This window comes from Sceloporus occidentalis, unplaced genomic scaffold, assembly GCF_023333645.1.
Source record: "Sceloporus occidentalis isolate IW3139 unplaced genomic scaffold, rSceOcc1.0.p SCAF_201, whole genome shotgun sequence".
Lineage (NCBI taxonomy): Eukaryota > Metazoa > Chordata > Lepidosauria > Squamata > Phrynosomatidae > Sceloporus > Sceloporus occidentalis.
In genome coordinates this window covers 397,642-425,247 of record NW_028317181.1, presented here as the reverse complement: position 1 = coordinate 425,247, position 27,606 = coordinate 397,642, and the positions used below count along the sequence as shown (strand labels likewise).

The following is a 27,606-nucleotide window of genomic DNA, read 5'->3' as shown; positions in this document are numbered from 1 at the left end:
GTCCACTAATATATTCATGGTTAACAGGAGGGAGGGTGGGAGCACAACAAAATAAACCTGACCGCTATATAATTCATAGTGGTCAGAAGGGTAGGAGACCAAACATGCCAAAAGAGAAATACCTGGGTGTCCAGTATTATATTCATAGTGGACACTAGGGAGGGTGGTAGCACAATCAGCCATTTCTTTAGGTAGTTTCTTAGGTACACCAAAAGAAGACTGAGCAGAATGTGTAGCATGCACAGTATTTCTGGTATGGTTCCACACTAATGCTGTGCGCCCTTTTCAAAATAGTATGCTCACTCCTAGAATGGATAGGAGATACATGCTGGCAAAGGTCACAAAATCCATCCTTAATCAATTATGAAACACTGTTTCAGAGTCTTTTGCAAAGGATAATTAAAACTATTGTCATGTGTTTTCAAAAAAGCAAGACCATCATTTAAAAAGAATGCACAAGGAAACTATTTGTGTGGGTTGCCATCCATTTGACCTTTCCAAAACAGCAACATACACATTGTTTTTAAATACTCACCATTTAGCTGCTCAGCATGTTGCTGGACAGGAGAAGGAGGAGGAGGACTGGGAGATCTGCAGGGCTAGCAGCATCCCCAGAAGCGAAGAATCTGCTAAGGAAACAAATAATGTGTATGTAGACTTTATAATGCTCACTGCAAGAAAATTATTAGTATTAAATCAGGTAAGCATTACATTTTTCGGCATTAAATGTTCAAGTGAACATATGATTACGTTGCACATATAGCTGTCTGCATAGCATAGATCACTACCTTTAATAAGTCAACTATTAGTGCAAATGAATACATATCAGCATGTATCTGTACATATTAATGTCTGTTGACAGGTATGTATGAATGCATAAATACATTCTTACGTGCAGATAATAATTATAAAAAATAATTAAAATCTTTTATCTACTATTTGCAATGATTATTCAAATATGTTCCTGCACTATTCTACACATCATTAAATATGCTATTGTTTAATAATAAACATACATACATATATAGTAATTAGTTATACATATAATTGGTGCTTACTGAAATTCTAAATGACTTTGTTACATATTAAGCGATCAGATAAATTTACACATATAATGCGCTGTATAAATTTACAGCGCTTTATAAATAAAGATTAATAATAATAATATGGGCTATCAATGTAAGTCCATATACATAGACATACATTCATACATACCAAAACTGCTTGGGAAAAGAGATCATTTTTAAAATAATAATATTAAAACCAATTAATTTATACAAATTATTTTTGCTCAGGCAATTTGCCTTAATGAGCATTATTTCAAAAAGCATTACTAGCACCAACACATTAGTAAATAGTAAACAGAAAAAGACGTGATCATGATATTAACAATCATTATACGACTAAAAAGTAATTCAGATTTAGCCCTGCCAGGGTTGGTTCCAGAATTAAAAGTGCATTATGTGTTTATGAGTTAAGAAAAAGGTATTCCCACACGTACCATATGCTCCAGTACAGATCCTGGAGATGCAGAGGCAGCCGGGGGGGGGGGGGGGGTGGGGGGGTGGGGGGGGGCAGCCTGACCTGTAGTGGATTACAAGCGGGGTTTCAATGCTTGCGAATATGGATTCTAAAGTTTGTAAGTGGGTGGGAGGAAATAAAGTTGGTAGCTACTGACCAGCGGGGCATCTCTCCCTCCAATGGGGACTGCCCCCATCCGCCACAGCTCTTTCAGGAGCTCAAAGTGGGCAGGCTGTTCGTCCTTGGGGGGGTTCTCCCCATGATGAGCCATGGATGCAAAGAAGTCTGTTTTTAAGTATTTACACTTTCTTTGCCCCTGCTCTGGGTCACGTACGTACCCCCCCTCGGTCCACAGTTGTGCAGCCACCCATATTTTTCTTCGGGGTGGACTGCATCAACTGCGGGACCACCGCTGGGAGGGAAAGTATGATGCCCAGCATCATAGTAACCTCCTCCGTCCTCCAATACCCAAAACGCCTCACACCAACCTGCGCCATCTTCTCTACCCACAAATCCAGCTCCCTGCAACCCAGCCTTTGATAGGCCCACCGAGGTTCAAGAAGAGGGCAGACAGAGTGGCGCCATAAACCCTTTCCATGTTCTGTAGGTGAAACAAAGTTTTTTGTCAATTCAAAAAAATGAAGAGTCGCATATCTGAATAGACACATAAGCGCCCAGGCGAGGGAGGGGCTGGGCATCCACGCCTAATTCCATTGAATGCTAGGCTGCAACAGCGCTTTTGGTTTTGTATTGTACAAGTTAGTATTTCAGCCATGATAGTGCAATATTTAATCCTACTCCTTCATGGCTGGGTATGCTAAATACTTGTTCCGTGTGTGTCCTCCATGCATAAGCGATGAGAAATATCCCTTCCTGTATCCCTGCAGTTGCACTGCAAGAATCTTTTGCATTACATTGCTAAAGAGATAATGCTAAACATGCATAAGCATAAGCAATGCAAGCAATAAACTGCTTCCACGCAAACGCGTTACTTTACACCTTTGATTAGTAGTGCAATTGCAAGACAGACTAGTTTTTGAAAGGCAAGGATTTTATTGTTTTCAAAAGCTTTTGCAAATACAAGACATTCCTGTAGAATATCATTGAGAAAATAACAATGCCATCCTTGCCAATGGAACGCAAGGTATGTTTTCCTTCACATGATTTATAGCAGGGAAAACATTTCACGTTTCCAATTTTCATAAAACAATGGGATTCTGGGTGTTTGCTGTCGGTGTTAGTTGGCAAATGAACAGACTCAACCGGAAATCGTGTTATTGTTTATTGAGTAGAAAAGAGAAAAGCCCCAAAAAGCAGTAACATGAAAAATCATGAATAACCATTTGTTGCAAAATGTTGCTTTTTAGAGCAACAGTGAAGCATAGATCAGCACACCATGCATAACTTGTTTGCAAACTCAGGATTATGATAGATAGATAGATAGATAGATAGATAGATAGATAGATAGATAGATAGATGATAGCTGAGTCTTGGAATTAAGAATTGTGTGTGTGTGTGTGTGTGTACATCTATATCTATATATGTCTTGGAATTAAAAGTCCCTCTTGGAAGTGGGAATGAAATGTTGTGTGGATGCAGCCTGGGTTCTTAGCTCAGCTCAGAAGTTGGAATGCAGTGTCTCTGAGCATGAACAGAGTGGCTGCCGCTCATTGCTTGAGCAGCTGCACTTTGCTTTATCAACCTGAATTTATCTGATGTAAACACCTTCAGAGGAAGGACTCAGTTTGCATCTGCACTGAAGAAATAATCCAGTTTGATGCCACTTTAACTGCCCTTGGCTCCATGTTGTGTAATGCTGGGATTTGTAGTTTCTTGTGGCACCTGACAGAGATGGCTAAACAGCTCCTCAAAACTGCAAATCCCAAGATTCCATAGCAGCACAGAGCCATAACAGAAGTTAAAGTGGTGCCATCTTGAAGTAAACGCTCGACCCTCTTTTTGTGTCTTGAGGGGGGCTCTTAGCCTCTCAAAATGGTGGCACTTAGTCTGGACCCCCCCTTCCCAAAATCCTGGCTATGTCCCTGGTCCACAGAAGCTCTGGACACTTCTCCTGTTGTCTCTGTTGAAATGCCAGTGTCAAGATCAGTCCTTGTTAAAGTTGTTAAAACCGTCACAGAAGGCCTTAGTTGCTTCTAAAAGAGGGTTCAGGCGGGAGGAAGCTGGGTCAAAATACTTGTTTACAAAGGTGAGTAGAAACATAAATAGGCATACCTTTCTGAAATCACCAAGACAGACTGCCTTCCTGAGTAGCACCATTTCCATGCACAGCACCACTTGGATTATTGCCTTGTCAGCTGTAGTCTTGCCCACTCCAAGAAAAGTGGCAACGGTGGGATAGGACCCTTGTGAGCAAGGACCCTTGTCCTAGGACCCTTGTGAGCAAGGAAATATATGGCGATGGCAACCTGCTTATCAACCGGAACGGCCTTCCGCAGACGTGTGTCCCGCCGGGTTAGATGAGGACGCAGCTCCTCCACAATCGTATTAAATAACGCACGAGGCATTTGGAAGTACTTTTTCCACATCCAGTCTGACCAGACAGTTCTAGCAAAAGCGTTCCAGTGCACATCACTCTTGGGGTACACCCACCACCTTCTCCGCATCGTCTCATAGCACTTCAGAACAGCATGCAAATAGGAAGAAAGGACCCCATCCAAAAGATCAAAATAGGCAGCGATCTCAGAGCCAGAGTCGTCAGAGCGGACAGCACCGGCATCAAGGATTCCCAGAACTTCTTTTCTACGCTGCAACCAATTTAGAAGCATTATGCATGCCTGAAAACTGGTCAGCAGAGCCTGGTGTGTGTCCATGATTGTAGAATAGTAGAGTGACCAGGAGCCGGAGAAGGGAGGAGGGAGAAGCAATGACCAGAAGAGTAGCCGGAAACCACTGGGCCGCTTGACAAAGTAGGCGAATAAGCCCTTAAGCGCTTCTCATTGGCTGCTTTAAAAAAAAGTGCCAAAAAAGGGGGGAACAGACAAAAATGGGGACGGAGGAGCAGGAAAAACCAAGTTAAATTGATTTGATTTATAGTGACGACATGTTGATTGATGGCTGCTTTTTAAAAAAAAGGTAAATGGGAACGAGGGGCAAATTGAACCGGTTTAAAAATACGATGATGTAAATTAAATGGGAACGAATGGAGGGTAATATTTTCCACCACCTACGCAAATGGGAACGATGGTCAAGAATCGAATCTGAAACCAAATCTTGATTGGCTTACATTTAAGTGGCTTTAAAATCTAAGTGGGAACGCCCCCCAAGTAACACTGCCCCATCTTGGGATCAAGCGACGGCCATGTTCCCCATTGTGACAAACCAGTGTCGCCCAGAAAGAACAGTAAAGAACCCTGTCCCTCTGTCCCCATGAAGTGGCAGGGCTTGACAGCAGAACAGACCCACTCCGGTGGTTGGTACCAATCCGTTCAGTTTCCCCCTTAACATTTAGTCACCTTCTGCTGTTACCTTTGGGAAATAAACTGTTTTCTTCACAATCCTTTCTGCTTTTCAATATCCATTTTGTAGAACGCGGAGGTTTTTTGGAAAGTATCCCTAATGAAGGGATCCGCTGGATGGGAGCAGAAATTGTAGGGCACTTTATCTCCTCCTCTCTCTGAGGCAGAAAGGATGGGAGCAGCACAAACTAATCCTTCTTTGTTTCCCCACAATCTTCCTCTCCTCACATCAGTGCCTTCTCCGGTGGTCTGTGCCTGGTCATTATGTGGCTGGAATACAACAGCCTCAAACAAATCATCTTGGAAACTGATGTGTGAAGGAAAGAGAGAGGAACCACAAAGCAGATGGCTGGCCTCACTCAGTCTGGCTGCTATGGGCACGGCTCCGATGGGCTTGCGAGCAAAGCAGATAAAACGCGCAACAGACAGATGGGATTGATGTAATGGCAAATCCCACTTCTGCACCGATCACAGACCTGTCCAGTTTGTCCTTCCTGTAAGTATGGCCGCTTCATTAGCACAATATAACCTTCGGTCTATTTCCAGCTACAGATGAAGCAGGGACTTTTTCCTGGAAGGTGACAGGCAAAGTCAGTACTTCTTGGCCTGGAAATCCGCAAAGGCGGCCTGGTCTCCCCGCTGCCACCATCCAATGCCTGGCTTTTTAACTCCAAGAAGAGAGAGCCAGGTGTTTACACTACAAACATGGGATCTTTAATATTTAGCAACAAAATAAATCTGTAGGAAAATATTCAAAATTCGCTTATATCTAAAATATACGTTAGAAATATTTAAATAAATGCTAACATTTGTTCAAATAATTGTAAAATACAGTAAATAAAGTGGTAGAAAATATTAGAAAAATCGTAACAAAAATAGGAAACTTCTGATAATGAAATAAGCAACTTATCTGTATTTAAAAAATAATAATCACAAAGACAATTATAATCATTGGTGAAATTACAAAGAATAACAAAAGAAATTAAATAAACCCACTATTATTATCACAGTGGAAAATAAAGACGGAAAACATGACATATTTTTTAAATTAAATTAACAATTAAATCAACATGCGCTGCTCCAGATCGGCAACTGCAGAAAGGAATGTGCAAAATACTAACCATCGAAAGCAACAATACTACTAGGTGAACCGCCAGTTTGAAGACCAGGCCATCAGGAAATCATTAATAAACGTTTGGAAGAAAGTAAAACAAATATTCTATCATGAAATGCCTACTTGGTTGGAAGATAACTCTCCCCTCAGAATCCACCACCCCTCTAAAATATAAAGACTGAATTAAATGGCGCAACAACAGACCTTCATTGAAATCTAGTATGGAATTGGCTGAGGAAGGTATTATTTGCCCATGGTTTCCCCATTTGCAACTGAAGGAGAAGTTTTTGGCGGATGAAAAACAATTTGGATTTATGATCAAAAATAATGACTTGGATGAAATTATTTTTAAACCAGAGAAAGGTATGATTTCTAAATTGTATAAACTATTTCTTTTTAGAGAGATGGAACAAGAAACTATTAAGGAATGTACAATAAAATGGGCAAGAAAGATAGGCCACACTATAAATTTAAATGCATGGGGAAGAGATCTTAAAATAACTTTGTCTATGGCCATGAAGGAGAATGTATACAAGATGGTGCATCGCTGGTATTTAACCCCATGTAAAGTGGCAAGAATCAACAAAGGAAAGGAAGGAAGGGAGATGTTGGAAATGTATGGCGAACCAAGGAACATTTTATCTTATCTGGTGGCTATGTCCCAAAGCAAAAATATTTTGGAGGAAAATGCATATGATAATTTCAAAAGTGCTTAAAAGACAAATAAAATTAGAACCTGAACTATTTCTTTTGAATATGGTGGAAAGTAAAGAGGACAGGAAACACTTAAGACTTATCCTCTATTTAGTAACAGCAGCGAGGATGGTTTACGCGCAGAAATGGAAAGATAAAGGAGTTCCTTCCATAGATGAGTGGCTTACGAAAAGTCTGGAAATGTTAGAACTGGATAAACTTACAAGGTATTTAAGAGGGAAATGGATGGACGATTCTGAAGACGATTCGACCTGTAACAAGATTTGGATATGATATCTTGCATTATTAGTAGCCCTTTAGATCTCTCAGAAAGAATATATGCAAAAATATCTCTAGGCTTTAAATAACAACAAAACTTTATTTATATATGCGACCTTTCTTGTATTCTAAGTATGATCTCTTAGATGTTTCAACTATAAACAGTAACTCCAAGTATTATAGTAAGAGACGTAAGAGGTATGACATAACATACCAGTAACAAATCACAAACCAATATCAACCAAAAGTCGGTAACAACCATTAGTAGTAAGAATGCAATTATAATATTGCTCAAGAAACAAGTCAAGCCAAAATAATAATTGTCCAAGGGTGGGAGGGAAGGAAGGGAAAGGGATTTGGGAGGTAATAAAAGGATAAAAATCGTAAGGTACATAGAAAACATGTTAGCAATCGGAGAAGTATTTTTGTTTGAAAATGCATTATGATTATGATCTCAGTATATAGTCTATGTAATAGAATTAATTTCAAGTCTTGAACAAAACAATGGATTATTATTGTATCTTTTAAATAATAATAATAACAACAACAACAGCATATAACCTGCCAATGGGGTAAACTAGAACTCATATCTTACAAAACAACAACCCTAAAATAAAACTGATGTGTATAGTGAAAAAAAGAAAGAAGAAAGAAAGCAACAATACTACAGTGGGGTAACGATTGCAATTCCTCGGTCGGGTGGGTTAGTAATCCAAGCTGGCGGCAAAGTGCTCATGGGCATTGCATGCTGTTTACTGACAAGCTTGCAGTGGGATGATGCGCACCAAGCATCTCTCAGCCACTGCCACTGCCACTGTCCTCAGAGCTGGATGCCCTTCAAATGTACGCACACATGATTTCACAAAAGAATACCTCATGGATCTCGTCCATCTGCCTCTCTGCAGTTAAAAACTCAGTTAAAATGTATATATTTCTAAATCCACAGGCAATTTATATAAACTTGCATATGGTGTCATTGTGTGCGTGTGCATAACGGTGTGTGAAAGTACAACATTGTATTAGCTAATGGATATACTGTAGATGTGCATCCACAGCTTTCTTTCAGTGTATGCATGGGCCAGAAGTATGCTAAGCATACTGTACTTTTGTGGAGAGGAATCCATTATCCTTTCACGGATTTGGTGAAGATGTATTTTTGAGGTTATTAGCAGCAATACATTGTCAGGAGAAGTTTATGTGGCTGTGCGTGTCTTTGAGCGTATATATGCACATACACACAGATGTGCCTATGCATTACCTAGGTTTTCCCATCCCTCTGTCTGCATGCGTATATGTTTGGTGGGAGACATCAGTGCCTCCATGCCGCATTATGTCCATGAACATTTTACCAAACTACAAGCAATACACACACATGTACTGTTTATGTATGTAATGTGAATACACACAAATATATATATATATATACATATTTATGTATAAACATGCATATAAACACGTGTATATTTATATATACATTGATACATATAGATCTATGAAAACATAGATCAATGAAAACACATATCATTAGGTATTTATATGTTCATATATCTATGTGTGATTATGTGGTTTTATATGTGTACATATGTACATATATATGCATCTCTCTCTCTCTCTCTATATATATATATATACACACAGTAATATATATATATATATACACATATATACAGTAATATATATATATATATATATATATATATATATATATATGGTTGCAGGGGCAAGAGGGGCAGGGACCCCTTTGGTGCCGTCTTGCCTGACCCCGATGATGCTCAGAGCAGGAGGTCCTTTCCCTCAGGGCCCCCCAAGGAGCCCCCCAAGTCCCAAGCGAAGGGCACTTACAGCCCCCCTTGTGCCCCTCTCCTTCAAGCACAGGATTCGCCCGGAGGGAATATTGTGGATCACGTGCCGATAGAGAAACCAGACTTGCCCATAGGGAATCATTGGGGATCACTTTGTCAGAAGCCGTGAGATCTAATACAATATCAAATATAGCCAGTTCATTAATATTCTCTTATTGCATATTGTTCATATATAATCACTGTCTATCAGATAGATAGATAGATAGATAGATAGATAGATAGATAGATATTAGTTCTGCCATTGCTTTGGGGGCAGGGGCATTGGAGAGTAGGGTGGAATATTATAGGCAATGTTTTGGTTTGATTGGGGCCTGCTAGCGGCTTGGAATGCAAGAGAGAAAAGGGGGTGTGAAGGAGCCAGTGCTCCAAGGTGAAGGTGCTAAGCTGCCATGGTGACTTGGCGAAGAGTGTGTCTGGTGTGGTGGGCATCTGGGGGGAAAGGGTGGGGGCTATGGTTGGTTTAAACTGAGGTTTGGCTTCTAGGATTTCAGATTCTGCAAAAAAGTGTTTGCGGATACTTCTGCCGTGTTCTTACAATAAACTTTCTCGTTTTGGCAATAAGTTGGTTGTGGATCATTGTACAGAGGATTCCAAGTCTCACACACTTGCCCATAGAGAAAACAGTCTTCCTCATAGGCAATCATTGGGGATCACTTGCCCATAGAGAAACCAGACTTCCTCATAGGCAATCATTGGGGATCACTTGCCCATAGAGAAACCAGACTTCCTCATAGGCAATCATTGGGGATCACTTGCCCATAGAGAAACCGGACTTCCTCATAGGCAATCATTGGGGATCACTTGCCCATAGAGAAACCAGACTTCCTCATAGGCAATCATTGGGGATCACTTGCCCATAGAGAAAACAGTCTTCCTCATAGGCAATCATTGGGGATCACTTGCCCATAGAGAAACCAGACTTCCTCATAGGCAATCATTGGGGATCACTTGCCCATAGAGAAAACAGTCTTCCTCATAGGCAATCATTGGGGATCACTTGCCCATAGAGAAACCAGACTTCCTCATAGGCAATCATTGGGGATCACTTGCCCATAGAGAAACCAGACTTCCTCATAGGCAATCATTGGGGATCACTTGCCCACGGAGAAACCAGACTTCCTCATAGGCAATCATTGGGGATCACTTGCCCATAGAGAAACCAGACTTCCTCATAGGCAATCATTGGGGATCACTTGCCCATAGAGAAACCGGACTTCCTCATAGGCAATCATTGGGGATCACTTGCCCATAGAGAAACCACACTTCCTCATAGGCAATCATTGGGGATCACTTGCCCATAGAGAAACCAGACTTCCTCATACGCAATCATTAGGGATCACTTGCCCATAGAGAAACCAGACTTCCTCATAGGCAATCATTGGGGATCACTTGCCCATAGAGAAACCAGACTTCCTCATAGGCAATCATTGGGGATCACTTGCCCATAGAGAAACCAGACTTCCTCATAGGCAATCATTGGGGATCACTTGCCCATAGAGAACCCAGACTTCCTCATAGGCAATCATTGGGGATCACTTGCCCACGGAGAAACCAGGCTTCCTCATAGGCAATCATTGGGGATCACTTGCCCATGGAAAAACCAGACTTCCTCATAGGCAATCATTGGGGATCACTTGCCCATGGAGAAACCAGACTTCCTCATAGGCAATCATTGGGGATCACTTGCCCATAGAGAAACCAGACTTCCTCATAGGCAATCATTGGGGATCACTTGCCCATAGAGAAACCAGACTTCCTCATAGGCAATCATTGGGGATCACTTGCCCATAGAGAAACCAGACTTCCTCATAGGCAATCATTGGGGATCACTTGCCCATGGAGAAACCAGACTTCCTCATAGGCAATCATTGGGGATCACTTGCCCATAGAGAAACCAGACTTCCTCATAGGCAATCTTTGGGGATCACTTGCCCATAGAGAAACCAGACTTCCTCATAGGCAATCATTGGGGATCACTTGCCCACGGAGAAACCAGACTTGCTCATAGGCAATCATTGGGGATCACTTGCCCACGGAGAAACCAGACTTCCTCATAGGCAATCATTGGGGATCACTTGCCCATAGAGAAACCAGACTTCCTCATAGGCAATCATTGGGGATCACTTGCCCACGGAGAAACCAGACTTCCTCATAGGCAATCATTGGGGATCACTTGCCCATAGAGAAACCAGACTTCCTCATAGGCAATCATTGGGGATCACTTGCCCATAGAGAAACCGGACTTCCTCATAGGCAATCATTGGGGATCACTTGCCCACAGAGAAACCAGACTTCCTCATAGGCAATCATTGGGGATCACTTGCCCACAGAGAAACCAGACTTCCTCATAGGCAATCATTGGGGATCACTTGCCCATAGAGAAACCAGACTTCCTCATAGGCAATCATTGGGGATCACTTGCCCATAGAGAAACCAGACTTCCTCATAGGCAATCATTGGGAATCACTTGCCCATAGAAAAACCAGACTTCCTCATAGGCAATCATTGGGGATCACTTGCCCACGGAGAAACCAGACTTCCTCATAGGCAATCATTGGGGATCACTTGCCCATAGAGAAACCAGACTTCCTCATAGGCAATCATTGGGGATCACTTGCCCATAGAGAAACCAGACTTCCTCATAGGCAATCATTGGGGATCACTTGCCCATAGAGAAACCAGACTTCCTCATAGGCAATCATTGGGGATCACTTGCCCATAGAGAAACCAGACTTCCTCATAGGCAATCATTGGGGATCACTTGCCCATAGAGAAACCAGACTTCCTCATAGGCAATCATTGGGGATCACTTGCCCATAGAGAAACCAGACTTCCTCATAGGCAATCATTGGGGATCACTTGCCCATGGAGAAACCAGACTTCCTCATAGGCAATCTTTGGGGATCACTTGCCCATAGAGAAACCAGACTTCTTCATAGGCAATCATTGGGGATCACTTGCCCATAGAAAAACCAGACTTCCTCATAGGCAATCATTGGGGATCACTTGCCCACGGAGAAACCAGGCTTCCTCATAGGCAATCATTGGGGATCACTTGCCCATGGAAAAACCAGACTTCCTCATAGGCAATCATTGGGGATCACTTGCCCATGGAGAAACCAAACTTCCTCATAGGCAATCATTGGGGATCACTTGCCCATAGAGAAACCAGACTTCCTCATAGGCAATCATTAGGGATCACTTGCCCATAGAGAAACCAGACTTCCTCATAGGCAATCATTGGGGATCATTTGCCCATAGAGAAACCAGACTTCCTCATAGGCAATCATTGGGGATCACTTGCCCATAGAGAAACCAGACTTCCTCATAGGCAATCATTGGGGATCACTTGCCCATAGAGAAACCAGACTTCCTCATAGGCAATCTTTGGGGATCACTTGCCCATAGAGAAACCAGACTTCCTCATAGGCAATCATTGGGGATCACTTGCCCACGGGGAAACCAGACTTCCTCATAGGCAATCATTGGGGATCACTTGCCCATAGAGAAACCAGACTTCCTCATAGGCAATCATTGGGGATCACTTGCCCATAGAGAAACCAGACTTCCTCATAGGCAATCATTGGGGATCACTTGCCCATAGAAAAACCAGACTTCCTCATAGGCAATCATTGGGGATCACTTGCCCATAGAGAAACCAGACTTCCTCATAGGCAATCATTGGGGATCACTTGCCCATAGAGAAACCAGACTTCCTCATAGGCAATCATTGGGGATCACTTGCCCATAGAGAAACCAGACTTCCTCATAGGCAATCATTGGGGATCACTTGCCCATAGAGAAACCAGACTTCCTCATAGGCAATCATTGGGGATCACTTGCCCATAGAGAAACCAGACTTCCTCATAGGCAATCATTGGGGATCACTTGCCCATAGAGAAACCAGACTTCCTCATAGGCAATCATTGGGGATCACTTGCCCATAGAGAACCCAGGCTTCCTCATAGGCAATCATTGGGGATCACTTGCCCACGGAGAAACCAGGCTTCCTCATAGGCAATCATTGGGGATCACTTGCCCATGGAAAAACCAGACTTCCTCATAGGCAATCATTGGGGATCACTTGCCCATGGAGAAACCAGACTTCCTCATAGGCAATCATTGGGGATCACTTGCCCATAGAGAAACCAGACTTCCTCATAGGCAATCATTAGGGATCACTTGCCCATAGAGAAACCAGACTTCCTCATAGGCAATCATTAGGGATCACTTGCCCATAGAGAAACCAGACTTCCTCATAGGCAATCATTGGGGATCACTTGCCCATAGAGAAACCAGACTTCCTCATAGGCAATCATTGGGGATCACTTGCCCATGGAGAAACCAGACTTCCTCATAGGCAATCATTGGGGATCACTTGCCCATAGAGAAACCAGACTTCCTCATAGGCAATCATTGGGGATCACTTGCCCATAGAGAAACCAGACTTCCTCATAGGCAATCATTGGGGATCACTTGCCCATAGAGAACCCAGACTTCCTCATAGGCAATCATTGGGGATCACTTGCCCACGGAGAAACCAGGCTTCCTCATAGGCAATCATTGGGGATCACTTGCCCATGGAAAAACCAGACTTCCTCATAGGCAATCATTGGGGATCACTTGCCCATGGAGAAACCAGACTTCCTCATAGGCAATCATTGGGGATCACTTGCCCATAGAGAAACCAGACTTCCTCATAGGCAATCATTGGGGATCACTTGCCCATAGAGAAACCAGACTTCCTCATAGGCAATCATTGGGGATCACTTGCCCATGGAGAAACCAGACTTCCTCATAGGCAATCATTGGGGATCACTTGCCCATGGAGAAACCAGACTTCCTCATAGGCAATCATTGGGGATCACTTGCCCATAGAGAAACCAGACTTCCTCATAGGCAATCTTTGGGGATCACTTGCCCATAGAGAAACCAGACTTCCTCATAGGCAATCATTGGGGATCACTTGCCCACGGAGAAACCAGACTTCCTCATAGGCAATCATTGGGGATCACTTGCCCACGGAGAAACCAGACTTCCTCATAGGCAATCATTGGGGATCACTTGCCCATAGAGAAACCAGACTTCCTCATAGGCAATCATTGGGGATCACTTGCCCACGGAGAAACCAGACTTCCTCATAGGCAATCATTGGGGATCACTTGCCCATAGAGAAACCAGACTTCCTCATAGGCAATCATTGGGGATCACTTGCCCATAGAGAAACCGGACTTCCTCATAGGCAATCATTGGGGATCACTTGCCCACAGAGAAACCAGACTTCCTCATAGGCAATCATTGGGGATCACTTGCCCATAGAGAAACCAGACTTCCTCATAGGCAATCATTGGGGATCACTTGCCCATAGAGAAACCGGACTTCCTCATAGGCAATCATTGGGGATCACTTGCCCACAGAGAAACCAGACTTCCTCATAGGCAATCATTGGGGATCACTTGCCCATAGAGAAACCAGACTTCCTCATAGGCAATCATTGGGGATCACTTGCCCATAGAGAAACCAGACTTCCTCATAGGCAATCATTGGGGATCACTTGCCCATAGAAAAACCAGACTTCCTCATAGGCAATCATTGGGGATCACTTGCCCACGGAGAAACCAGACTTCCTCATAGGCAATCATTGGGGATCACTTGCCCATAGAGAAACCAGACTTCCTCATAGGCAATCATTGGGGATCACTTGCCCATAGAGAAACCAGACTTCCTCATAGGCAATCATTGGGGATCACTTGCCCATAGAGAAACCAGACTTCCTCATAGGCAATCATTGGGGATCACTTGCCCATAGAGAAACCAGACTTCCTCATAGGCAATCATTGGGGATCACTTGCCCATAGAGAAACCAGACTTCCTCATAGGCAATCATTGGGGATCACTTGCCCATAGAGAAACCAGACTTCCTCATAGGCAATCTTTGGGGATCACTTGCCCATAGAGAAACCAGACTTCTTCATAGGCAATCATTGGGGATCACTTGCCCATAGAAAAACCAGACTTCCTCATAGGCAATCATTGGGGATCACTTGCCCACGGAGAAACCAGGCTTCCTCATAGGCAATCATTGGGGATCACTTGCCCATGGAAAAACCAGACTTCCTCATAGGCAATCTTTGGGGATCACTTGCCCATAGAGAAACCAGACTTCCTCATAGGCAATCATTGGGGATCACTTGCCCACGGAGAAACCAGACTTCCTCATAGGCAATCATTGGGGATCACTTGCCCACGGAGAAACCAGACTTCCTCATAGGCAATCATTGGGGATCACTTGCCCATAGAGAAACCGGACTTCCTCATAGGCAATCATTGGGGATCACTTGCCCACAGAGAAACCAGACTTCCTCATAGGCAATCATTGGGGATCACTTGCCCACAGAGAAACCAGACTTCCTCATAGGCAATCATTGGGGATCACTTGCCCATAGAGAAACCAGACTTCCTCATAGGCAATCATTGGGGATCACTTGCCCATAGAGAAACCAGACTTCCTCATAGGCAATCATTGGGGATCACTTGCCCATAGAAAAACCAGACTTCCTCATAGGCAATCATTGGGGATCACTTGCCCACGGAGAAACCAGACTTCCTCATAGGCAATCATTGGGGATCACTTGCCCATAGAGAAACCAGACTTCCTCATAGGCAATCATTGGGGATCACTTGCCCATAGAGAAACCAGACTTCCTCATAGGCAATCATTGGGGATCACTTGCCCATAGAGAAACCAGACTTCCTCATAGGCAATCATTGGGGATCACTTGCCCATAGAGAAACCAGACTTCCTCATAGGCAATCATTGGGGATCACTTGCCCATAGAAAAACCAGACTTCCTCATAGGCAATCATTGGGGATCACTTGCCCATAGAGAAACCAGACTTCCTCATAGGCAATCATTGGGGATCACTTGCCCATAGAGAAACCAGACTTCCTCATAGGCAATCATTGGGGATCACTTGCCCATAGAGAAACCAGACTTCCTCATAGGCAATCATTGGGGATCACTTGCCCATAGAGAAACCAGACTTCCTCATAGGGAATCATTGGGGATCACTTGCCCATAGAGAAACCAGACTTCCTCATAGGCAATCATTGGGGATCACTTGCCCATAGAGAAACCAGACTTCCTCATAGGCAATCATTGGGGATCACTTGCCCATAGAGAACCCAGGCTTCCTCATAGGCAATCATTGGGGATCACTTGCCCACGGAGAAACCAGGCTTCCTCATAGGCAATCATTGGGGATCACTTGCCCACGGAAAAACCAGACTTCCTCATAGGCAAGCATTGGGGATCACTTGCCCATGGAGAAACCAGACTTCCTCATAGGCAAGCATTGGGGATCACTTGCCCATAGAGAAACCAGACTTCCTCATAGGCAATCATTAGGGATCACTTGCCCATAGAGAAACCAGACTTCCTCATAGGCAATCATTAGGGATCACTTGCCCATAGAGAAACCAGACTTCCTCATAGGCAATCATTGGGGATCACTTGCCCATAGAGAAACCAGACTTCCTCATAGGCAATCATTGGGGATCACTTGCCCATGGAGAAACCAGACTTCCTCATAGGCAATCATTGGGGATCACTTGCCCATAGAGAAACCAGACTTCCTCATAGGCAATCATTGGGGATCACTTGCCCATAGAGAAACCAGACTTCCTCATAGGCAATCATTGGGGATCACTTGCCCATAGAGAACCCAGACTTCCTCATAGGCAATCATTGGGGATCACTTGCCCACGGAGAAACCAGGCTTCCTCATAGGCAATCATTGGGGATCACTTGCCCATGGAAAAACCAGACTTCCTCATAGGCAATCATTGGGGATCACTTGCCCATGGAGAAACCAGACTTCCTCATAGGCAATCATTGGGGATCACTTGCCCATAGAGAAACCAGACTTCCTCATAGGCAATCATTGGGGATCACTTGCCCATAGAGAAACCAGACTTCCTCATAGGCAATCATTGGGGATCACTTGCCCATAGAGAAACCAGACTTCCTCATAGGCAATCATTGGGGATCACTTGCCCATGGAGAAACCAGACTTCCTCATAGGCAATCATTGGGGATCACTTGCCCATAGAGAAACCAGACTTCCTCATAGGCAATCTTTGGGGATCACTTGCCCATAGAGAAACCAGACTTCCTCATAGGCAATCATTGGGGATCACTTGCCCACGGAGAAACCAGACTTCCTCATAGGCAATCATTGGGGATCACTTGCCCACGGAGAAACCAGACTTCCTCATAGGCAATCATTGGGGATCACTTGCCCATAGAGAAACCAGACTTCCTCATAGGCAATCATTGGGGATCACTTGCCCACGGAGAAACCAGACTTCCTCATAGGCAATCATTGGGGATCACTTGCCCATAGAGAAACCAGACTTCCTCATAGGCAATCATTGGGGATCACTTGCCCATAGAGAAACCGGACTTCCTCATAGGCAATCATTGGGGATCACTTGCCCACAGAGAAACCAGACTTCCTCATAGGCAATCTTTGGGGATCACTTGCCCATAGAGAAACCAGACTTCCTCATAGGCAATCATTGGGGATCACTTGCCCATAGAGAAACCGGACTTCCTCATAGGCAATCATTGGGGATCACTTGCCCACAGAGAAACCAGACTTCCTCATAGGCAATCATTGGGGATCACTTGCCCATAGAGAAACCAGACTTCCTCATAGGCAATCATTGGGGATCACTTGCCCATAGAGAAACCAGACTTCCTCATAGGCAATCATTGGGGATCACTTGCCCATAGAGAAACCAGACTTCCTCATAGGCAATCATTGGGGATCACTTGCCCATAGAAAAACCAGACTTCCTCATAGGCAATCATTGGGGATCACTTGCCCACGGAGAAACCAGACTTCCTCATAGGCAATCATTGGGGATCACTTGCCCATAGAGAAACCAGACTTCCTCATAGGCAATCATTGGGGATCACTTGCCCATAGAGAAACCAGACTTCCTCATAGGCAATCATTGGGGATCACTTGCCCATAGAGAAACCAGACTTCCTCATAGGCAATCATTGGGGATCACTTGCCCATAGAGAAACCAGACTTCCTCATAGGCAATCATTGGGGATCACTTGCCCATAGAGAAACCAGACTTCCTCATAGGCAATCTTTGGGGATCACTTGCCCATAGAGAAACCAGACTTCTTCATAGGCAATCATTGGGGATCACTTGCCCATAGAAAAACCAGACTTCCTCATAGGCAATCATTGGGGATCACTTGCCCACGGAGAAACCAGGCTTCCTCATAGGCAATCATTGGGGATCACTTGCCCATGGAAAAACCAGACTTCCTCATAGGCAATCTTTGGGGATCACTTGCCCATAGAGAAACCAGACTTCCTCATAGGCAATCATTGGGGATCACTTGCCCACGGAGAAACCAGACTTCCTCATAGGCAATCATTGGGGATCACTTGCCCACGGAGAAACCAGACTTCCTCATAGGCAATCATTGGGGATCACTTGCCCATAGAGAAACCAGACTTCCTCATAGGCAATCATTGGGGATCACTTGCCCACGGAGAAACCAGACTTCCTCATAGGCAATCATTGGGGATCACTTGCCCATAGAGAAACCAGACTTCCTCATAGGCAATCATTGGGGATCACTTGCCCATAGAGAAACCGGACTTCCTCATAGGCAATCATTGGGGATCACTTGCCCACAGAGAAACCAGACTTCCTCATAGGCAATCATTGGGGATCACTTGCCCATAGAGAAACCAGACTTCCTCATAGGCAATCATTGGGGATCACTTGCCCATAGAGAAACCGGACTTCCTCATAGGCAATCATTGGGGATCACTTGCCCACAGAGAAACCAGACTTCCTCATAGGCAATCATTGGGGATCACTTGCCCATAGAGAAACCAGACTTCCTCATAGGCAATCATTGGGGATCACTTGCCCATAGAGAAACCAGACTTCCTCATAGGCAATCATTGGGGATCACTTGCCCATAGAGAAACCAGACTTCCTCATAGGCAATCATTGGGGATCACTTGCCCATAGAAAAACCAGACTTCCTCATAGGCAATCATTGGGGATCACTTGCCCACGGAGAAACCAGACTTCCTCATAGGCAATCATTGGGGATCACTTGCCCATAGAGAAACCAGACTTCCTCATAGGCAATCATTGGGGATCACTTGCCCATAGAGAAACCAGACTTCCTCATAGGCAATCATTGGGGATCACTTGCCCATAGAGAAACCAGACTTCCTCATAGGCAATCATTGGGGATCACTTGCCCATAGAGAAACCAGACTTCCTCATAGGCAATCATTGGGGATCACTTGCCCATAGAGAAACCAGACTTCCTCATAGGCAATCTTTGGGGATCACTTGCCCATAGAGAAACCAGACTTCTTCATAGGCAATCATTGGGGATCACTTGCCCATAGAAAAACCAGACTTCCTCATAGGCAATCATTGGGGATCACTTGCCCACGGAGAAACCAGGCTTCCTCATAGGCAATCATTGGGGATCACTTGCCCATGGAAAAACCAGACTTCCTCATAGGCAATCATTGGGGATCACTTGCCCATGGAGAAACCAAACTTCCTCATAGGCAATCATTGGGGATCACTTGCCCATAGAGAAACCAGACTTCCTCATAGGCAATCATTAGGGATCACTTGCCCATAGAGAAACCAGACTTCCTCATAGGCAATCATTGGGGATCATTTGCCCATAGAGAAACCAGACTTCCTCATAGGCAATCATTGGGGATCACTTGCCCATAGAGAAACCAGACTTCCTCATAGGCAATCATTGGGGATCACTTGCCCATAGAGAAACCAGACTTCCTCATAGGCAATCTTTGGGGATCACTTGCCCATAGAGAAACCAGACTTCCTCATAGGCAATCATTGGGGATCACTTGCCCATAGAGAAACCAGACTTCCTCATAGGCAATCTTTGGGGATCACTTGCCCATAGAGAAACCAGACTTCCTCATAGGCAATCATTGGGGATCACTTGCCCACGGAGAAACCAGACTTCCTCATAGGCAATCATTGGGGATCACTTGCCCACGGAGAAACCAGACTTCCTCATAGGCAATCATTGGGGATCACTTGCCCATAGAGAAACCAGACTTCCTCATAGGCAATCATTGGGGATCACTTGCCCACGGAGAAACCAGACTTCCTCATAGGCAATCATTGGGGATCACTTGCCCATAGAGAAACCAGACTTCCTCATAGGCAATCATTGGGGATCACTTGCCCATAGAGAAACCGGACTTCCTCATAGGCAATCATTGGGGATCACTTGCCCACAGAGAAACCAGACTTCCTCATAGGCAATCATTGGGGATCACTTGCCCATAGAGAAACCAGACTTCCTCATAGGCAATCATTGGGGATCACTTGCCCATAGAGAAACCAGACTTCCTCATAGGCAATCATTGGGGATCACTTGCCCATAGAGAAACCAGACTTCCTCATAGGCAATCATTGGGGATCACTTGCCCATAGAAAAACCAGACTTCCTCATAGGCAATCATTGGGGATCACTTGCCCACGGAGAAACCAGACTTCCTCATAGGCAATCATTGGGGATCACTTGCCCATAGAGAAACCAGACTTCCTCATAGGCAATCATTGGGGATCACTTGCCCATAGAGAAACCAGACTTCCTCATAGGCAATCATTGGGGATCACTTGCCCATAGAGAAACCAGACTTCCTCATAGGCAATCATTGGGGATCACTTGCCCATAGAGAAACCAGACTTCCTCATAGGCAATCATTGGGGATCACTTGCCCATAGAGAAACCAGACTTCCTCATAGGCAATCATTGGGGATCACTTGCCCATAGAGAAACCAGACTTCCTCATAGGCAATCATTGGGGATCACTTGCCCATAGAGAAACCAGACTTCCTCATAGGCAATCTTTGGGGATCACTTGCCCATAGAGAAACCAGACTTCTTCATAGGCAATCATTGGGGATCACTTGCCCATAGAAAAACCAGACTTCCTCATAGGCAATCATTGGGGATCACTTGCCCACGGAGAAACCAGGCTTCCTCATAGGCAATCATTGGGGATCACTTGCCCATGGAAAAACCAGACTTCCTCATAGGCAATCATTGGGGATCACTTGCCCACAGAGAAACCAGACTTCCTCATAGGCAATCATTAGGGATCACTTGCCCATAGAGAAACCAGACTTCCTCATAGGCAATCATTGGGGATCATTTGCCCATAGAGAAACCAGACTTCCTCATAGGCAATCATTGGGGATCACTTGCCCATAGAGAAACCAGACTTCCTCATAGGCAAGCATTGGGGATCACTTGCCCATAGAGAAACCAGACTTCCTCATAGGCAATCATTGGGGATCACTTGCCCATAGAGAAACCAGACTTCCTCATAGGCAATCATTGGGGATCACTTGCCCATAGAAAAACCAGACTTCCTCATAGGCAATCATTGGGGATCACTTGCCCACGGAGAAACCAGACTTCCTCATAGGCAATCATTGGGGATCACTTGCCCATAGAGAAACCAGACTTCCTCATAGGCAATCATTGGGGATCACTTGCCCATAGAGAAACCAGACTTCCTCATAGGCAATCATTGGGGATCACTTGCCCATAGAGAAACCAGACTTCCTCATAGGCAATCATTGGGGATCACTTGCCCATAGAGAAACCAGACTTCCTCATAGGCAATCATTGGGGATCACTTGCCCATAGAGAAACCAGACTTCCTCATAGGCAATCATTGGGGATCACTTGCCCATAGAGAAACCAGACTTCCTCATAGGCAATCTTTGGGGATCACTTGCCCATAGAGAAACCAGACTTCTTCATAGGCAATCATTGGGGATCACTTGCCCATAGAAAAACCAGACTTCCTCATAGGCAATCATTGGGGATCACTTGCCCACGGAGAAACCAGGCTTCCTCATAGGCAATCATTGGGGATCACTTGCCCATGGAGAAACCAAACTTCCTCATAGGCAATCATTGGGGATCACTTGCCCACAGAGAAACCAGACTTCCTCATAGGCAATCATTAGGGATCACTTGCCCATAGAGAAACCAGACTTCCTCATAGGCAATCATTGGGGATCATTCGCCCATAGAGAAACCAGACTTCCTCATAGGCAATCATTGGGGATCACTTGCCCATAGAGAAACCAGACTTCCTCATAGGCAATCATTGGGGATCACTTGCCCATAGAGAAACCAGACTTCCTCATAGGCAATCTTTGGGGATCACTTGCCCATAGAGAAACCAGACTTCCTCATAGGCAATCATTGGGGATCACTTGCCCACGGAGAAACCAGACTTCCTCATAGGCAATCATTGGGGATCACTTGCCCATAGAGAAACCAGACTTCCTCATAGGCAATCATTGGGGATCACTTGCCCATAGAGAAACCAGACTTCCTCATAGGCAATCATTGGGGATCACTTGCCCATAGAGAAACCAGACTTCCTCATAGGCAATCATTGGGGATCACTTGCCCATAGAAAAACCAGACTTCCTCATAGGCAATCATTGGGGATCACTTGCCCATAGAGAAACCAGACTTCCTCATAGGCAATCATTGGGGATCACTTGCCCATAGAGAAACCAGACTTCCTCATAGGCAATCATTGGGGATCACTTGCCCATAGAGAAACCAGACTTCCTCATAGGCAATCATTGGGGATCACTTGCCCATAGAGAAACCAGACTTCCTCATAGGCAATCTTTGGGGATCACTTGCCCATAGAGAAACCAGACTTCTTCATAGGCAATCATTGGGGATCACTTGCCCATAGAAAAACCAGACTTCCTCATAGGCAATCATTGGGGATCACTTGCCCACGGAGAAACCAGGCTTCCTCATAGGCAATCATTGGGGATCACTTGCCCATGGAAAAACCAGACTTCCTCATAGGCAATCATTGGGGATCACTTGCCCATGGAGAAACCAAACTTCCTCATAGGCAATCATTGGGGATCACTTGCCCATAGAGAAACCAGACTTCCTCATAGGCAATCATTAGGGATCACTTGCCCATAGAGAAACCAGACTTCCTCATAGGCAATCATTGGGGATCATTTGCCCATAGAGAAACCAGACTTCCTCATAGGCAATCATTGGGGATCACTTGCCCATAGAGAAACCAGACTTCCTCATAGGCAATCATTGGGGATCACTTGCCCATAGAGAAACCAGACTTCCTCATAGGCAATCTTTGGGGATCACTTGCCCATAGAGAAACCAGACTTCCTCATAGGCAATCATTGGGGATCACTTGCCCACGGAGAAACCAGACTTCCTCATAGGCAATCATTGGGGATCACTTGCCCACGGAGAAACCAGACTTCCTCATAGGCAATCATTGGGGATCACTTGCCCATAGAGAAACCAGACTTCCTCATAGGCAATCATTGGGGATCACTTGCCCACGGAGAAACCAGACTTCCTCATAGGCAATCATTGGGGATCACTTGCCCATAGAGAAACCAGACTTCCTCATAGGCAATCATTGGGGATCACTTGCCCATAGAGAAACCAGACTTCCTCATAGGCAATCATTGGGGATCACTTGCCCATAGAGAAACCAGACTTCCTCATAGGCAATCATTGGGGATCACTTGCCCATAGAGAAACCAGACTTCCTCATAGGCAATCATTGGGGATCACTTGCCCATAGAGAAACCAGACTTCCTCATAGGCAATCATTGGGGATCACTTGCCCATAGAGAAACCAGACTTCCTCATAGGCAATCATTGGGGATCACTTGCCCATAGAGAAACCAGACTTCCTCATAGGCAATCTTTGGGGATCACTTGCCCATAGAGAAACCAGACTTCCTCATAGGCAATCATTGGGGATCACTTGCCCACGGAGAAACCAGACTTCCTCATAGGCAATCATTGGGGATCACTTGCCCACGGAGAAACCAGACTTCCTCATAGGCAATCATTGGGGATCACTTGCCCATAGAGAAACCAGACTTCCTCATAGGCAATCATTGGGGATCACTTGCCCATAGAGAAACCAGACTTCCTCATAGGCAATCATTGGGGATCACTTGCCCACGGAGAAACCAGGCTTCCTCATAGGCAATCATTGGGGATCACTTGCCCATAGAGAAACCAGACTTCCTCATAGGCAATCATTGGGGATCAGTTGCCCATAGAGAAACCAGACTTCCTCATAGGCAATCATTGGGGATCACTTGCCCATGGAGAAACCAGACTTCCTCATAGGCAATCATTGGGGATCACTTGCCCATAGAGAAACCAGACTTCCTCATAGGCAATCATTGGGGATCACTTGCCCATAGAGAAACCAGACTTCCTCATAGGCAATCATTGGGGATCACTTGCCCATAGAAAAACCAGACTTCCTCATAGGCAATCATTGGGGATCACTTGCCCACGGAGAAACCAGACTTCCTCATAGGCAATCATTGGGGATCACTTGCCCATGGAAAAACCAGACTTCCTCATAGGCAATCATTGGGGATCACTTGCCCACGGAGAAACCAGGCTTCCTCATAGGCAATCATTGGGGATCACTTGCCCATAGAGAAACCAGACTTCCTCATAGGCAATCATTGGGGATCACTTGCCCATAGAGAAACCAGACTTCCTCATAGGCCATCATTGGGGATCACTTGCCCATGGAGAAACCAGACTTCCTCATAGGCAATCATTGGGGATCACTTGCCCATAGAGAAACCAGACTTCCTCATAGGCAATCATTGGGGATCACTTGCCCATGGAGAAACCAGACTTCCTCATAGGCAATCATTGGGGATCACTTGCCCACGGAGAAACCAGACTTCCTCATAGGCAATCATTGGGGATCACTTGCCCACGGAGAAACCAGACTTCCTCATAGGCAATCATTGGGGATCACTTGCCCACGGAGAAACCAGGCTTCCTCATAGGCAATCATTGGGGATCACTTGCCCATAGAGAAACCAGACTTCCTCATAGGCGAGCATTGGGGATCACTTGCCCATAGAGAAACCAGACTTCCTCATAGGCAATCATTGGGGATCACTTGCCCATAGAGAAACCAGACTTCCTCATAGGCAATCTTTGGGGATCACTTGCCCATAGAGAAACCAGACTTCCTCATAGGCAATCATTGGGGATCACTTGCCCACGGAGAAACCAGACTTCCTCATAGGCAATCATTGGGGATCACTTGCCCACGGAGAAACCAGACTTCCTCATAGGCAATCATTGGGGATCACTTGCCCATAGAGAAACCAGACTTCCTCATAGGCAATCATTGGGGATCACTTGCCCATAGAGAAACCAGACTTCCTCATAGGCAATCATTGGGGCTGGGCTGGATCAGGGCCCTTCCTGGGCTCTATGGAACTGGGAATCCTTGGTGTGGCTTTCTGTCTACACGGCTGTAAAGCGCTTTGGGCCCACGTTAACCGTCATGGCGGCTCAGACTGCGTAGAAGCACTCAGACACACACACCGACCGACCGGTGTCATGAAGGGCTTGGGGACAAGGAACCGGAAGAATGTGCCCTTTTCCTGGACTGCACCTCCCAGAATCCCCCGAGGGAGCAGCCTGGCATGGCTGGCGTGGGGGATTCTGGGAGTTGCAGTGGCTCCACTCTTTTGCCTCTGTAGTTCATTATGAACCCCAGATGGAGGCTGCTCCTGTACAGATGTGCCTCTCTCTATGTAAGGGAGGCCTTTCCCTCCAGAGGAGAGGGCTGTGTCTCTGCTTCCTTCCTTCCTTCCAGACAGGCCTAGTCTCAGTCTCTGCTTTAGCCCAGCCTTTCCTGGAGGGAGGGAGGGGGGGAGGACTCCTGGGGAAAACTAGGGCTCTCCCCCTCTTGCCCCGCCTCTGCTGCAGCCGGAAGTGGGGCGCCCCCTCCGTGGCTCCGCCCCTTTCTCTCCAGGAGGGAGGGGCTCCTCGGCTGGAGGAAGGGGGAGGGGGCGCTTCCGGGGGCGCTTCCGGTGGTCTCAGGAGGAAGAGGGTGAGCGGCAGGGAAGGGGCTGCTTTGGGGGCACTTCTTCCTGTTTAAAAACGTGAAGAGATGCCATATTGAGGAGGGAGCAAGCTTGTTTTCTGCTGCTCCAGAGATTAGGACTCAATGGAGCAAGGTTCAGGAAAGAGACTCCAGCTCAGCCTTAGGAGGAACCTGCTGAGAGTCAGGGCTGTTCGACAGTGGAACAAACTCCTTCCTTGGAGAGCAGTGGGGTCTCCTTCCTTGGAGGCTGGATGGCCCTCTGTCAATGGGGATGCTTTGATTGGGAATTCCTGCATGGCTGAATAAAGGGGTTGGACTGGATCAGGGCCCTTCTTGGGGTCTCTATGACCCAGAGATTCCTAGAGAGGTGTCCTCTCAGGAAGAAACATAAGGCTTTTGTTCTTTATGGTTTTTCCACTTCCACGGGGGTCTTGTGCCCCAACCCTAGGGAATATGGGGGGACAATGCGCAGACTTCCATTCTGGCTGGTGGCCAATAACAATAGCAATAGCAAGTACAGTGGGCCCTCTGTGTCTGCGGGGGATCTGTTCCAGACCCCCCCCATGGATACCAAAATTTGCGTATGCTCAGGTCCCATAGAAGTCAATGGTGTCACGTCACCATAGAGCCATAGAATCATAGAGTTGAAAGAGAGCCCCAGGGCCCTGATCCAGGCCAACCCCTTTCTTCTGCCATGCAGGAACTCTCAATCAAAGCATCCCTGGGACAGATGGCCATCCAGCCTCTGCTTAAAGATCTTCAAAGAAGGAGACCACTTAAGACGATGGCACTTTGCCCTCTCCCCAATGCCAGCCTCGCTGTTCTCACTGTGGCAGGCAGCAGGGGCTACCTCCTCTTCCTCTTCTTTGCTCTTTCTCCCCACTTCTCCTCCTTCACTTCTTCCCCTGTCGCTGCTGCTGCAGCGGGTCTTTCTCCTCCTCCTCTTCCTGTTCTCCTCCTCTTCCCCTGTTGCCACTGTGACAGCTCTTCCTGCTCCCCCTCCGCTGCCCTGCTGCCACTTGCCCTCCTTTTCTTCCTCTTCCTTCTCCTTTTCCTTCCTGCTCTTCCTCCTCTCCGAGGGGCTTCCTGAGGCCAGTAGAAGCCCAGGGACCAGGAAGGCAGGCAGCTCCTGCAGGATCCAGGCACAGTGGGGGGAGGTGGGCGCCATAGCTCTTCCCAGAGGCTCCTTTCTCCTCCTGCGGATGGGGCTGCGGCTGTTCCAGCAGAAGGGGAGCAGCCCCAAGGCCACCAAGAGGCCTCTCTGCTGGAACAGCCACAGCCCCATTCGCAGGAGGAGAAAGGAGCCTCTGGGAAGAACAGGCACAGCAGAGGGAGGTGCCTGGATCCTGCAGGAGCTGCCTGCCTTCCTGGTCCCTGGCTTCTACTGGCCTCTGCCTCTTGCCTCCCAGGGGTCACTCCCAGCCCACCCGCCTCCTCTGCCTTCCTCCTGCTCCTCTTCTCCCTCTGTCATGCTGCCGCCGCTCGTCCTACTTTTCCTTCCTCTTCCCCACATCCTCCACTTTCTCCTCCTCCTCTTACCCCCCTCTGTTGCCCTGCCACCACTCATCCTCCTTTTCTTCCTCCTCCTCGTCTTCTCCTTTCTTCCTCATTCTCCTTCTCCTCCTCCTCCTCA

General features: G+C 46.0%; 1 pseudogene; it reads left to right on the top strand.

Moving 5' to 3' along the window:
* The window catches only part of LOC149278102 (uncharacterized), a 250,232-nt pseudogene that overhangs the window by 212,129 nt on the left and 10,497 nt on the right, over positions 1-27,606 (top strand).